The 16,998-nt window shown below is 33.3% G+C and overlaps 1 long non-coding RNA gene across 1 annotated transcript in view; it reads right to left on the minus strand.

Moving 5' to 3' along the window:
• Positions 1 to 883: 883 nt before the first annotated feature.
• Positions 884 to 16,998, minus strand: part of LOC122237676 — a 40,346-nt gene continuing 24,231 nt past the window's right edge. The window contains exons 4-6 of the long non-coding RNA XR_006216274.1: positions 9,551 to 9,722; positions 3,597 to 3,749; positions 884 to 980 (exon numbers count right to left, since the gene is read on the minus strand). This is a non-coding gene — a long non-coding RNA (uncharacterized LOC122237676). The remainder of the gene's footprint in view (positions 981 to 3,596; positions 3,750 to 9,550; positions 9,723 to 16,998) is intronic.

Below are 16,998 nucleotides of genomic sequence, written 5' to 3' on the forward strand. Positions count from 1 at the left end.
ACATTTTCTCCAAGGCATTTTTGTTGTTAAAATAAAGTCAGTGAGATAACCTTTACTATTATTAACATTGTAACTCATAATCCCTATGATGAAAGAATGCTTCCCCTTAAAAGTAGACAAAGGAATATTAAAGCTTTCTTTTTTAAATGTCTGTCTTTTAAAAATTAGTTGATTTTTTAAGTTATGATAATTCATTTTTTTCTGATGACCAGCCATGTAGTTATCATTGCACTTTTTTTATCTTTTAGCATTAATGTAAGTAAAATTTGAGTCTCAGAACATTCAAGATATACACAAATATGACACAAAAAATTAAATTATTAAAGATGATTTTTATTAGTGATGTTCTTGCAATCATACAAAAGTAAGCAAATGCTTCTTCTGTAATAAAATCCATAGCATTTAGAATTATTTTTTTAAATAGTCAGATAAAATAGTGTTGTGCTTTTAATGTGTTTTATGCTAGGTGAATTTTGAATTGTGTGGTGCTCCCTCTTACCTCACAGCCTAGTGGCATCCTCTAAATCACTTGTGCCTCTTAGCTGTGCACAAAAAGGCATCCTTTCTGGCAGTGGACATAGGCAGCCAGCTCGAAGGATATCAAATTTGGTATATCATAAATGCACTAAATTTCCTGAGAATGTTCTTAGATGGAAAGCATATGAAGAAGATGCTCTTCTATTTAAACGGTACCAAGAAGTATCATGTCAATTGCTTTAAAACCTGTATGTATGTGGGCATATATATCATAAATACTTGCAGATAAACTTGTTCATGTGATGTAAAAAAGAAAAAAGGATGTTATTGAAATAAATAATTTATCTTAATATCATTAAATAATTTTGTCTAGAATGCAGATTTCTCAAAAGACTCATTGCGCAAGTGTTACCCACACATTTATTTCTCATCAGGATTTACAATTTTATGAGCACTCAGATAGCAGACAGAAAAAAAGTTTCCTATGTTCTTGCCAAGAAGCACTGAACAGAAAAAAGAAAAAAAAAAGAAAAAGCATTGACATTTAAAAGGATCAAAAAGTAAGATTTTCTTAAGTACTAAGTACAACATATTCAATAAATATATAGTGTTATTTATGTTTACTTTATTGGTGCAGCTTATCTTTTCCTTCAGTAAATTAGATTTTAAGTAGTATTAAAGTGATAATGTAAAATTTTCCTTAAGGCAATATACTATATAGTATTAAAAAAAGAAAATTATTGTATGCATGAATATTTCTTATATGAAAATAATGCTTTAAGTTAAAATGGCTCTTTATTCAATACTTATTATATGATTAATATTTTTAGCTACTTAACAATATTGGGAAATAACATATATATGAAAATAGTATATTTATAATGTATTTGTTCCTGAGAAACTGTACACTTTTAAAATAGCTTAACTAGGTGAATACTATACTTCTAAGCTAGGTTATACACTTAGAAAATAGTTTTTTATAATATTTATTTACACATATGTTTTCTGATTTTCAGAAAATAAACTCTTTATGTGTTAATTTTAACTTATTATTGTTCTTGGTTCAAAATTATAGTTATTATACTCAATGTCATGATCTAAATTTGTAAACTTATTTTCACACATATATATTTAAAATATCATATATATAATTAAAATTTCTTTTGAAATACACAATTTATTGTCAGACTCTGCAAAGATCTACATATGGAGATAGCACATTTTTTTTTAAATATAATTTATTACCCTTCTTCTAAGTTGAAATATCACTACATGAAATATACAGTTCTTTAATATTGTTCCACTAAAATTACTATTCTGAGGAAAATGTATTTTACACTAGTCAATTAAATAAGAAAAATATTTGCCATGTATCTTCAACTTTTGATAGTATGAAAAATAAATTATGGAATTGAGGGCAGTGACCTTTGAGCTTTACTGACCCTCTCACAGAACAGAGAGTATAAAGAGCATGTTTCCTGGCAGCATATGGATGTGTAGAGAATAGAGTATTTCTAAGATCTTGTGCTGTGTATGTAAATCAGGTTTTGTATCTCCATAAGAAATCATCATTGTCAAACTTTGTTTTTAAGGAGTTGCTTTTAACCATTCATAACAAAATTACTCAAATTATCTTGTTTCAAAGATTTTATTCCCAGTTTTGTTTATGGTTATAAAAGCATTCTTAATAATTTTAGAAAATAGCATATGACAAGATATAAAGTATGGAAAAATACATTTGTAATAAAATATTTGAAGTGTTGAAATGATACATTTATAGGAGATGCTATCGTGTATTCATTTATATACATTTCTGAATATCTCAAGTGAGGTCTGGCTGCAGAGAAAAAGCAGCAACAAATCCAACTTCTCAGCTTTTTAAACTCTTTAACCTACATAGTGTTAATACCTTAATCACTATATTTATATTCAGGCTTTAAAACAGAAGTTCTAAGAGGAAAAAGCACAAACCACTCCATGACTTGTTCGTACTTACAAAGCACAGGCCCAGAAATAAAATTTTATAAACGTATTTACCCCTCCACAGTAGAGAAAATAGCGGGGTCTGGGGAATATATATTTTTAGATCTGCCTTTGGACATCTGGCCTATTGTCAAGAACCCATAGATACTCCCTGGGGATAAAATTTCAGGGTAATGCCCAGCTTCAGCAGCATTGAAGGAGCTGATCTGCCAATCCCATTATAATATCCTTAGCTCTCTAGCTTGGCACAAGGAGTATACACTTGACTTTTTCTTCAACACTGAAGTTTGAAGCACTGAATATTGACCACATCCTTGGGAAGATTATCAACAAGGACAGAGAACTGACACAGATGATAAGTACGGAAATACCGTGTTTATTTATATCTTTGAACCTCTTTAAAATGTCTAAGAAATTGCCGCTCTACACATTTAACCAGGGCTATAATTTTCTGATAAAAGACTGTTGATGTCTCTATGATATTGCAAATTTCTCGTTGATTTATTTGGGGGAGATGATTAAAGTTTTTCTTAGTAGGAGCTCAAAGAAAAGCATTAACAAAGAATAGGACTTCTAGGTTTTATGTAAAATATAAATAGTAATAGTAACATTAACTGAAAGCTTATTATAATAACAATAGAGCAGTCTGAGCCATTTAAACACCTCCAAAATTCCGTAATGGAATAAGTACCATTTTACCCACACTTTAGATATAATGAAAATAGGCCTTATAAAGTTTCTAATAGCTACATATCTAATAAAACAAGAATGTAGGATTCAAACTCAGGAAATATGAATTGACAACTAGCACTTTTAAATAATGGCAAATAATTGAAGACAACAAAATAACACCAAATAATGTTAGTAACCTGAGAAAAGTAATTATTTTTCCAAATTATAATAATCCTATAATTCTTTCCTTCTATTCTGTGTGCAAATTATGCATTTTTATCTGACAAGGCTCATGTCATGTAGTTGAGTAACTTTTCTTTGTTTACCTAACTTGTTTCAAATATATTCAGGAGAAAAGATTTTATTCTGTTCCCAGAGGAAAATGCAGATGAGCCTCATGACTTTTCAGGTTACTTTTATGTAATGAAGACTCATATTTTCCTTCAGTCGTTAAATGTTCTTACTTTGGTCATTGGAATGCCCACTCCCATGCAAATGTTAACCTGTTCCTCTTGGGTCATCTGTGGTCAAGGACAGGGATGTGGTCAGCCTTCTCTTTCCACCCAATCTCTTCTGTCAGCTTGCCAAGTGCGGTTTCTGACCACATTGGGGTTGGTCTGCGGAAACAGAGTTAGGAGACGCACAAAAATTACTTTTAGCAAGCATTATTTCCACATCCCCTTGAAATCTATGAGCCCAGAAGTGTTTAAATCTCTCTCTTTTGAGGGTGCTTTAATGGCTTTTGAGGAACTCTCCACTGGTGGAGATCGCTTACCTGCATTTCCTTTGACATGAGTGATGCATTCGGCTCTGGCCAGTGACTCCCCATCGAATTCTGTTTTCTTTCCCTGGCCCAATTTATATAAACTTTTCCTACAAGTGTTTACAATTCTTTCAAGTTTCTGTCTTTCCATTTGGCTAATATAAAATGCTAAGGAAATACCCTTTGATATTGCCTAAATGAAATATATATAATATGGGGGGAGGGGGGTACACTTATTCTTTGTCTGCTTATATGGCTGCTAGCAGTTGATCTCTTGTTTTCTCAGTGTCTTCAGTTGGAGTCAGATATCTGTCCTCTGTGGTCCTCCAACTTGCCTTTCTGAGTCACCCAATTAATGCTGTTCTCATTTGGCTGGAAATGAAATGAAGACACCCCCAAACCCTCCTACTTGATGAAGGTATGAGATATTTAGAATGCTGGTCACTATCTCCAATGAAATCTTACTTAAAACTCCTCTGCCAGTGTCACAACTTTATCCTATTTATGTCCCCCATGTGCCTTTGACTTTCAAAAGTCATGTTTCTAGTCCTTGTCTATTTACTTTACTTGAAAGTAAAATATTTGCAATGTAGGCCCTTGTCAGTGTAGAATGTATTCATACCTCAGTCAACCCAAGATAGAAAGAACCCTAATTAGACATTCTGCATCACAAAGGAGTCAATCAATAAAACTAAAATACAACCTTTGGAATGGGAGAAGGTATTTCTAAATGGCATATCTGATAAAGGGTCAGTATCTGAAATCTATAAAGAACTTATTAAACTCAATACCCCAAGAATGAATAATACAGTTAAAAATTAGACATGAATAAACATTTTTTTTCCAAAGAGGACATGCAGAGAGCCAACTAACACTTGAAAAGATGCTCAACATCACTGATCATTGTGGAAATAGAAATCAAAACTACAGTGAGATATCTCCTCACATCTAACAGGATGGCTAAACTCAACCACACAAGAAACAACAGATTTTGGTGAGGATATGTAGAAAGAGGAACCCTTTTGCACTATTGGTGGGAATGCAAACTGGTGCACCCACTCTGGAAAAAAGTATACAGATTCCTCAAAAAGTTAAAAATAGAACTACCCAATGATCTAGCAATCACATTACTAGGTATTTATTTAAAGAATACAAAAAAAATACTAATTCAAAGGGATGCATGTACCCCAGTATTTTTAGCAGCATTGTCTGCAATAGCCAAATTATAGAAACAGCCCAAGTGTCCATTGCCTGTTGAATGCATGAAGAAGAGATGTTATACACATACAATGGAATATTACTCAGCAATAAAAATGAATGAAGTCTTGCCATTTGCAATGACATGGATGAAGCTAGTGTTATGCTAAGTGAAATAAGTCAAAGACAAATACCATTTGATTTCACACATAAGTGGAATTTAAGAAATAAAACAAAGGGGCAAAAGGAAAAGTGAGAGAGAGAGGCAAATCAAGAAACAGACTGTTAACTATGGAGAACAAACTGAAGGTTATGAGAAGGATGGTGTGTGGGGAGATGGGTGAAATAAGTGGTGGGGATTAAGGAGGGCACTTGCTGTGATGAGCACGAGGTGTTGTATGGAAGAGTTGAATCACTAAATTATACACCTGAAACTAATAATATACTATATGTTAACTGGAATTTAAATAAAAACTAAAAAAAAAATACAAAAGAAGGAAGTGGGTTAATACAAAAAACAGAAGAAAAAAAGCTTTAAAATAAAATAGAAAGGGAAGGGAAGGGAAGGGAAGAGAGGAAGGAGGGAAGAAAGCAAGCAAGAAAAAAGCAAGAAAGAACACATTTTTATATGAGAAGTCATCTTCACATGAAAGGACAGAGATCTAATCATTTTATAGAGACGAGAAGGAAAAATAAATTAAGGTTCACTAAGTGTAACTTATTTATGGATGGAATAAGAACTATGCGAAGAAAGTCGTATGATGGGATACATTGGAAAAAAATCTGTATGGAACAATTAAGAAAAGGCTACATATGTGACACCATTTAGAATGCAATGAGGAACCACAGAGAATTTTAAAGGTAGTGAGTTACATCCTTGTTATATTATTTAAAATATCTGAGAGTGTAATGTAAGATGATATAAGAAGAGGAAAGATGGAATCAGGGAAAAATACAAAGCAGGAAGCATGGTATTCTAATTGAAAATTGATGAGGAACTGAAATTCAACAGCTGTAGATGATTGTGAGAGAAAAGAAATCTTGAGATATATTAAGAAAGCTGATTTTATAGTTTCTTTGAAAAAATTGGGTGTGTTTGTGTAAGATGGAAAAAAATGTAATAGAGGCTCCTGGGTGGCTCAGTCGGTTAAGCATCTGACTCTTGATCTTGGCCCAGGTCATGATCCCATGGTTTGTAAATTTCAGCCCCGTATTGGGCTCCTCACTAGCAGTGCGGAGTCTGCTTGGGATTCTCACTCTCCCTCCCTCTCTCTCTTTCCCTCTCCTATTCTCTCTTTCTCTCAAAATAAATAAATATATATTAAAAATTAAGTAATAATTTAGCTATATGTATACACTCATGAAGGGAAAGCCACTTTTTCTTTCTGAGAATAGCATGAATTTCATATTGTAACAAAAGTATTTTAAATTATTCTTATGAATTCTTCCAATGATACAGTAGCAAATGCTGTGGATTCCCCTCACCCCCAACCCCCATCTTTTCAGCACTTATAGTGGCTGTATGCTCCTTATCAGTCTTCTCTGCCTGAGGGCTGTGTCTCCAGGGAGCTTCATCCACCTCAGTGCGGAAACAGGTAGACTGTTTCCAACAGGTAGACTGTTGGGAGAGTGAGAGGTTAATGTCACTCAGGTCCAAGCAAGATGACTGTAACGCTTCTTCTCTGAAACATCTCAGCAGAATTGAGATTTATTCACCAACAGCAATAACTCCCTCAACACACCCTTTATTAGCTTTTCCCAGTCTTGTCTTATCTAAGTCCTCACTTTTGCTTTCTGGCATCATCGACCAATATACTTGCCTGCACCAAGGCCTTTAATGAGGGCTCATTTGGAAGATATTCCAAATGAAGACCAGTATCAATTGCCATTGATCCTGCTATAATTATAAGATTCTTTGATAGGTATGGAAATAAGGTAAGACATAGAAATTATTACTACATAATCCATGATTAAAATATAGTCGCAGGACTCGAGAACAATTATGTGCTTTAGACTTGGACATCAGTTTATCCAGTAGAGTGCCATCATGTATTACGCTTACATTTAAGATTATTTTTCACCTTTTCTGGAATTGCCCCTTGCGCTTGCCTTTCAAATATGAATTATAATCACATTTTCCACAATGTCCCTTTTTTGAAATACTAGGGTAAATATTATGAAACAAATGAAGTCATTTATTAATTTGGTGATTGAGAAATTATAAAACACAGCTATCTGGAATATTCCTTATCTAGGCACTTTAGTAATATAGACATTATCTTCATAATATTTTATTGCATCTATATTTTGCTTAATCTACTCTTAGTATGGTTCATAAATTTATTTATCTCCAATAAAGCTTTATAGGAAGGCTGATAATTGTACTTTAAATTGGCATAAAATATACAGTCACAGCGTAACCAAGAAAATATCAATTTGAGTTTTAATGGTGATTGATAAAATTATAATATGATATTTACATTTGTGAAAGTTATCAAAAGTTTTCAAACAAGGAAACTTTTATAATCAGTTCAAGGTTTAAAATTTAAGTTTCAACAATTGTTATCAAGAGCCACCAGGAACCAGGATGGCAGAGAAAACTGTTTTCCTAAGTGTCTCTCCATATGCCCAAGTATATGCTAGCCTTGACTGCGAAATAGACCTTGCAGCTCATCTTAAACTTTGCTTGCCTGCATAGTAATATTCCCTTGTTGTTCCAAAATTTATTTTCATTGGCTTTCAGAAGTTTTGTTTTGCTTTTTTTTCTTTATTTTTTTGAATAAGGATTCCGTTTTATGTCTTCTCATCTAATTACTGGTATGAGTAATTGTTGAAACAAGTGATTCTTGCTTCCATAACAAAATAAATGAGCCAGTTTGCTGGGCTAATATAAAATCAATTATTATTTATATCAACTTTGTTATCATGCAACTGCTTTGCTGGCTAAATGATTTACAAACCTGTCAATGAAAGAGAACAATTCAGTACATCAACTATCAAGATTAAATTTATCAAATCCTTTTACTTTAGTGACCAATTTTAGAAATTTTCTCATTAAAACAATCTCCGTTCTCCTTAATTACATGGCCTCAGAATGTTGGAGTTTTTAAAGCTATATTTGCATAAATCTAACCATGGTTGCCTATCAAATATTTTCCAAAAGCTTCTCAATAATATTTCCTTTTATTTCCTTTTCTGTGGGGACGCTACAGAGGCATTATGCATCCAATAGGAAATAATTTGTCAGCCAAACCACATTCCAACCTAATTATGCCCACCTGGTACATAGGAACTCTACCCATGTGCTAAGAGCGTTGAAATGAATACGCTGTCTTTTTTAATGCAATAAACAGTGGTGTGGAAATGTGATTTTTTGCTTGCTGCTAAGTTTTATTAAATGCAAAAGAAAAAAATAACAAGGGTTTCAAGAATCATAAAAAAGATTAAAGCACAAAATATGGCAAATCTTTCATAAAATCCACTAAGCATTCTAAATTTAGAAAGGTACATCTTTGGTATATGGAAAGAGACAAACTGCTAAACTGTCTTAAAAGTAAGTTTCCAAGTTTCTAGCATGATATATGATGACCTATTGGAGAAAAATATTTATTTTTTGAAAAGGCTGCTTGCTCAAATGTTATTCAGTTGATGAATTGTAAGTCCTATAGTTTTCATCAGCATGCTGGATGTCAATTCTACTTTTTGCCTGGGATGTTATTTCACCTGAAAGCTGTTCAGTGGCACACAGACATCTGTGTTGTCCTGCCGATTAAGAGTCCAAGTGATCTGGCAGGCATTCAAAATGATTAGCAATAGAAAACCTCATTTGGAAAAGAGAAACATTCATAAGGACCTGAGTTCAGTGATTTTCCTTTGTGTCTAGACTGCAGGAAGAAAAAAAAAAATTCATTTTTAAACTTAAAAGAACACATTTTGAGAGAAAATATTGATAGTTTTGATGTTATTTGTTAATAGCAACTCTATTTGCTGTAGAGTTAATAGCAATTCTACATTTGCCTTCTCCCTTTACTGTTAGCATCTGAAGAGCTTTGCAATATGACAAGTATATTGCTTTACAATTTCTCCCTTACTATCACTCATATATTTTACATGTTTCAATTAGTTTAATTTGTTATTTACTCAACATTGGTAAATGTTTTGTAAAGCTCATCTTGAAGATTCTTAGCATTTTAACATTGTTCGAGTTTTCTAGTTACAGAATTGTCCCCATACTCTGTCAGCCATGTCCATTTACATTCTGATTATAGCCTGCATTTCTGACCTAAAACGTCTTCTCAGATTTCACTATGTGATATTCATTGATTCAATCATTATCTGTTATTTTATGATTTCTTCCGGTGCATATTTTCTGAGTGTGTAATTTCTGTAATGGTTTCCTGGCAGACTATATTGCCCCAAAATATTCAGTATCACTTTCCTTGAGATGATAATACATACCAATCGTTCCTCTCAGACATCATGAGATGATTTGCCGGGGCTAGTGAAATGTGACATTTGTCGCTTCTGAACAGAAACCTGAAGAGCCAGTTCATGGTTGATATATTTTCCTTCTATTCTGCTTTTGTGATAGGAAAATGCTTTAAAGAGAACTGCTACATCAACCAAGGTCCTGAAAAAGCACAAAGAAGAATAAACCCTTAGTCAAAACACTATGAACATGTAGAGTGGGTGAGAATAAACCTTCATTGTAAACCACTGAAATGTAGCATTGTTTTCTAGTGCAGCATAATGTAGCCTATCTTGCCTGAAACAGGACTTACTTTTTTAAGAGTTAAAAGATGCTGGGATCAGGGATGATCTTCACTGCAGGCAAGGTGTTGTAACAGAAAAAAATAAACAACAACAACAACAACAACAAAAACTTGTACCCAAATCCTACTTCCACTTTTTGAAACTCATTTGGTCTTGTGCAAATCACTTTATTCGTGAGCTTCAGATTTTGTATATGAATGCAATTTCTAGCGAAACAAACATGTCAGTGGGTCTGGGGGAAAGAATGATGTCACTCCCAGGCCCAATTTTATTCATTTTAATAAGCAATTACCTAACTATTTTGGCTGGTAGAAACTTCATACATGAGAAGTCTGTCAGTTGTGTGCTAATTCAGAGAAAATATGGTAGAAAGACTTTTTCTTATTATTCATATGCCCTACTCTTTATAGTTCATAAAAGGAATGTCATATACTGCAAGAGCCTGGTTATTATTTGTACAATGTTATAATTGTGACATCACATGATTTATTGGCTTTTCACAACAGAATCTGAGGACAAGGGATAGAAAGGCTAATTGAATTCAGTTATGGTGACAACTTCCACTGACATGAATCAACACTAAGTGAAATAGCAATAAATTAAAAATGCAAAAATGCAAAATAGAATTCTCATAACAAAACTTTCTCCTTGAAAACAAAGGAGAAGTATACTGATTTATCAAACCATAGAAATAATCTAGCTATCTTTTTGAAAATGGGTATATATATATATATATATATATATGTATATATATATATATATGCTTTCAGTTCAAAGTATTCTTCTTCCAGGATTAGTTTTATTTGGTCTTTTTCTTATAGTATTTGATATGCAAAGTATATGAAAATAATGTCAACAGTATTCAGGTAAGAAAAAGAAAGAAAGGAAAACAGTGTGGTAATTTGGAGAGTTAAGCACCAGTTTAATAGATTTCTGTTATTTGGTTCCAACAATTGTTTCTTGTAGGAATGAAAGAATATAGATTCGGTGTCACTAAATATTCCCAAAGTTTTCAGAGGTAATCAGATATCTGTATATTTACACATAAAATCTTCTTTTTAATGTTGTCATGAATCTAAACCTACATAAGATTTATCTCAGCAATGTATAGATCAAACAAGATAATAAATATATCTTCAAGTGGACAATTTGTAATAATTAGTCTATAGATTTATAATTATCAGATATTTATAAATATAAGTTAACTATAATTATCATTACTATAAAGATTTAAATTATCCGTTAATGGAATTATATGGAAGCATTAAGGGCAACATAATAATTTTCTTCAGATGGGGCTTCATTTCGGCGAAGAAAACCATTACCAATATCCAAGATAGAAATATTACATCACTTTCCATTGCAGAGCAAGTCCATTATTTTGTCCCATTCTGGGATGCAGACATCTTAGTCCAGACTGTTATAATGTCTTCTCAGGGCTAATTTTTTTTTTATTGCTTCCATTCTTATTCCTCCCAAATGTTTCTCACAACAGTCAGAAAGATATTTATAAAATATAAAAAACCATTATGCTACCTCCTTCTTCAAACCCTCTACTGATTTTGCATTACAAGTAGAATCAATAGTAAAATATTTCCTTTTGCGAGAGAAACCCCTTTTATTTACTGATCCTGCTTCACCCTCTGAAGCTACCATGTATCCTTCTTCGATTCTCTAGTTTCTTTCCACTCACTGAAAGCATCAAATTTTCTTGCTAGGAACCTTGCCAAACTTTTTTAAATCGGGGATTATTTCCTAAGCTTAAAATTATTTCAAAGCTTAAAATGAATAATCACTGTTCATTATTTATATCCCAGTTATTCAAAAAATCACTGTATCAGAATAAGCACTTTCACATTACTAGTCTGCAGTTTTCATACTTTGTCTTTATTTGTTCTTATTTTGCTTTTTAAATGATTTGTTTTTCTGTTCATAAGAATTGAAGTTCATGACACCAAGGAATTTTTCTGACATTCATAATTTTACCCAAGATAGAAAAGTGTGTGTGTGTGTTAAGCACGGAATAAAAATATGCTTTTACTTAATATGTCCTTCCATATTGATGATGGAATTAGATATATAATATCCAGCAGTCTGAATTTCTTCACCCATTAATTGAAACTACCTGTTGAAAAATGTAAATATCTACCTTACAATCTTTCTTCTTCACCTTGTCCTTATATAATATGTAAAAATTATCTGATTTAACAAGGTTATTTTTATCTACTCATGCCTGATATTATGGAGAACCTGTGTGTTACCAAGAAAGCAAAGATGTAAAGATCCATCTGGAAGTATTATAATATTTGTTATTGGGTATCATCTCTCTCACTATTTCAGAATAGTTATAATTTTACTCTACAGTCCTGACAACTAGATTATAATGATTTGAGACATTTAAGAAAATAGTAATATTTGTGACTTACCCTGGAGTGTCTGGTAAAATTAGCTGAAATTTAAGGATTTGGCCTCTGTCAGTACTTTATGACAGCTTACTCATGTTATTCTAGCCAGAATAGGAGAACATGGGAACAAATGGCCTATTTGAAGAAAAGGTGGAGCACCTTCTAACACAGAGAAGGAAGGCGATGTCGATTCTTTCAATACTTTCAATTTAAGAACATTAGAGGGAAGGAACATAGTGTTTCAGAATATTTCAGTAAAATAAGAAATTTTTTTTAACGTTTTTATTTATTTTTGAGACAGAGAGAGACAGAGCATGAACAGGGGAGGGGCAGAGAGAGAGGGAGACACAGAATCTGAAACAGGCTCCAGGCTCTGAGCTGTCAGCACAGAGCCCGACGCGGGGCTCAAACTCACGGCCCGTGAGATCATGACCTGAGCTGAAGTCGGACGCTCAACCGACCAAGCCACCCAGGCGCCCCAAGAAATTTTTAACATTAATAAGTATTCTTTTTTTAAAATAAGGTGTTCTTTGAACTAGGGACTTCTTCTCACTTTCTTTTGTTGATAACACTGGACATCATCCATCTTTATTTCCTTTATGATTTTCAAAGAACTACACCTAAAATAAGTTCAAATTTCTTTCAGATAGAGAGTTTCTCATTACTCCGCTTTCATTTGATATGTTGGATTTATATATTTTCCATATTGGCAAAGAGGTGGTGCTTTTGGCAATGTAATAGAATTGATTTTGCCTTAGTTCAGTCTTAGCCTTTACATGTTAGTGGTGCATCTTATTTTATTTTATTTTATAATTTTTTTTAATATGTATTCATTTTTGAGAGAGAGAGAGAGTACAAGCAGGGGAGGGGAAGAGAGAGAGGGAGACACAGAAACTGAAGCAGGCTCCAGGCTCTGAGCTGTCAGCACAAGGCCAGATGCGGGGCTTCAATTCATGAACTGTGAGGTCATGACCTGAGACGAAGTCAGACGCTTAACCAACTGAGCCACTCAGGCACCCCAGTAGTGTATCTCATGTTAATGTTTTTTAATTAATAAGGAGGCATATGTTCTTGCTTTTTTAATAATTAATAATCTAAAGATTTGCCTGTGTTAGGAAGTTGGAAAATGTTATAAATTTTATTTTTATATGAAAATCTCCAATGTTTCACAGAAGAAGGAAAAAAGAAGTTGTTAATGAAAAGAAACAGCTAAGCAACAGCACACACTACACAATGCATAAAATACAATGGTCAATAATATTCACCAAATACTTAAAGGAATACTAAAGTGATAGAAATTGTTTATTAGTACCTATACAAACTTCTAAATCCATGAAAACATTAGACATCATGGTTATGTTTTTTTTTTTTATTGTAACATAATGAAACACCTTTTATACAAAGATGTAAGTTGAAAAACACATGGAACACACACAAAAAAGATTCTAAATCTATTCTGAATAAAGTAGAAATGAAAGAAAATAGAATACAAAACAAATGAACTGACTGTATTTGTTCTTTTCTCAATCATAAGAGAGCCTGGATTTTAAACAATCCAGAATAAACGATTCATTCACTAGTTCTTTGAAAAAATGTGTAACAACTTTTTGCTATATGTGATAGAGACATAGCACCCCTTTCTTGATTACCAGTAGCTAACACACTAGAAAGCTAAGGTTTAAACATTAATCATTAAAAGTCAAAATAGTACAAGCCATACAAATGTCTCTAAAAAAGTAATATAAGAATTTGGAGTTGGGAGACATATTTTCAGCTGAGGTAATCAGAAAACTATTAAAAGAAAGTATCTTTAAGGTGACTTTTTAGGTAAACCAATCAAGAACAAAAAACAATAAAAGAATGGTATTCCAGATAAATTCAACTATAGTTGTACAAAATTGTAAAACTCATTCAAGGGAATATCAACCCTTTAGTTAGTTAGAGTTTGGGTCAATGTCTGTGAATGCAGGAAAATAAATATATGCTGAATAAATTGACTAAGGGAATTACTCTGGAAAGATACATTGAGGCCAGTCTAAGGCTATTTAATAATGGGCCTATCAATTTGCCCTTTATTTTACTGAGAAGTATTTTAAGTGTTTTGAATAAAGAGGTCTCAATAAGACAAGCAATTTGTAAAACTCTGACTATAGATTACAAAATAATTTCAAGGAAAATGTTGTAAGTAATCAGGAGTCTAAGAGAAAGAGAGTCTATGTATTAAAAAGTACATCAAGGTTGTAAGAGGCAGAGATGTATAGCAATTTTGTTTTTCTTCTTTCCATTTAAATACAAGTAGATTCTTTTTTTTTAATTTTTTTTTATTTTAATTTTATTTATTTATTTTTTAAATTTACATCCAAATTAGTTAGCCTATAGTGCAACAATGATTTCAGGAGTAGATTCCTTAGTGTCTCTTTACCCATTTAGCCTATCCCCCCTCCCACTACTCCAGTAACACTCAGTTTGTTCTCCATATTTATGAGTCTTTTCTGTTTTGTCCCCTCCCTCTTTTTATATTATTTTTGTTTCCCTTCCCTTATGTTCATCTGTTCATCTCTTAAAGTCCTCATATGAGTGAAGCTATATGATTTTTGTCTTTCTCTGACTAATTTCACTTAGCATAATACCCTCCAGTTCCATCCACATCATTGCAAATGGCAAGATTTCATTCTTCTTGATTGCCGAGTAATACTCCATTCTGTATATATACCACATCTTCTTTATCCATTCATCCATTGATGGACATTTGGGCTCTTTCCATACTTTGGGTATTGTCGATAGTGCTGCTATAAACACTGGGGTGCATTTGTCCCTTCGAAACAGCATACGTGTATCCAATGGATAAATGCTTAGTAGTGCAATTTCTGGGTCGTAGGGTAGTTCTATTTTTAGTTTTTTGAGGAACCTCCTTATCTTTTCCAGAGTGGCTGCACCAGCTTGCATTGCCACCAACATTCAAAAGAGATCCTCTTTCTCTGCATTGTCGCCAACTTCTGTTTTTGCCTGAGTTGTTAATGTTAGCCATTCTGACAGGTATAAGGTGGTATCTCATTGTGGTTTTGATTTGTATTTCCCTGATGATGAGTGATGTTGAGCATTGTTTCATGTGTCAGTTGGCCATCTAGATGTCTTCTTTGGAGAAGTGTCTATTCATGTCTTTGGCTCATTTCTTCACTGGATTATTTGTTTTTTGGGTATTGAGTTTGATAAGTTCTTTGTAGATTTTGGATACTAATCCTTTATCTGATATTTCATTTGCAAATATCTTCTCCCATTCTGTAGGTTGCCTTTTAGTTTTGCTGATTGTTTCCTTCTCTGTGCAGAAGCTTTTTATCTTGATGAGGTCCCAGTAGTTCATTTTTGCTTTTGTTTCCCTTGCCTCCAGAGACATGTTGAGTAAGAAGTTGCTGTGGCCAAGATCAAAGAGGTTTTTGCCTGCTTTCTCCTCGAGGATTTTGATGGCTTCCTGTCTTACATTGAGGTCTTTCATGCATTTTGAGTTTTTGTGTATGGTGTGAGAAAGTGGTCCAGGTTCATTCTTCTGCATGTCACTGTCCAGATTTCCCAGCACCACTTGCTGAAGAGACTGTCTTTATTCCATTGGATATTCTATCCTGCTTTGTCAAAGATTAGTTGGCCATATGTTTGTGTGTCCATTTCTGAATTCTTTATTCTGTTCCATTGATCTGAGTGTTTGTTCTTGTGCCAGTACCATACTGTCTTGATGATTACAGCTTTGTAGTATAGTTTGAAGTCTGGGATTGTGATGCCTCCTACTTTGGTTTTCTTTTTCAAGATTGCTTTGGCTATTCGGGGTCTTTTCTTGTTCCATACAAATTTTAGGATTATTTGTGCTAGCTCTATGAAGAATGCTGGTGTTATTTTGATAGGGATTGCATTGAATATGTAGATTACTTTGGGTAGTATCCACATTTTAACAATATTTGTTTTTCCTTTGTAGAAGCACGGAAATTTTTTCCATTTTTTGTGTCTTCTTCAAGGTCTTTCATAAGCTTTCTATAGTTTTCAGCGTATAGATTTTTCACCTCTTTGGTTAGATTTATTCCTAGGTATTTTGTGGTTTTTGGTACAACTGTAAATGGGATGGATTCCATGATTTCTCTTTCTGTCACTTCATTGTTAGTGTATAGGAATGCAACTGATTTCTGTGCATTGATTTTATATCCTGCAACTTTGCTGAATTCATGAATTCTAGCAGTTTTTTGGTGGAATCTTTTGGGTTTTCCATATAGAGTATCATGTCGTCTGCTAAGTTTGACCTCCTCCTGGCCAGTTTGGATGCCTTTTATTTCTTTGTGTTGTCTGATTGCAGAGGCTAAGACTTCTAATACTATACTGAATAACAGTGGCGAGAGTGGATATCCCTGTCTTGTTCCTGACCTTAGGGGGAAAGTTTTCAGTTTTTCCCCATTGTGGATGACATTAGCGTTGTGTCATTCATATATGGCTTTTATGATCTTGAGGTATGATCCTTCTCTCCCTACTTTCTTGAGGGCTTTTATCAAGAAATGATGCTGTATTTTGTCAAATGCTTTCTCTGCATCTACTGAGAGGATCATATGGTTCTTGTCCTTTCTTTTATTGATGTGATGAATCACATTAATTGTTTTGCAGATATTGAACCAGCCCTGCATCCCTGGTATAAATCCCACTTGGTCGTGGTGAATAAATTTTTTAATGTATTGTTGGATCCGGTTGGCTAAT

Source organism: Panthera tigris, chromosome B1 (assembly GCF_018350195.1).
Source record: "Panthera tigris isolate Pti1 chromosome B1, P.tigris_Pti1_mat1.1, whole genome shotgun sequence".
NCBI lineage: Eukaryota > Metazoa > Chordata > Mammalia > Carnivora > Felidae > Panthera > Panthera tigris.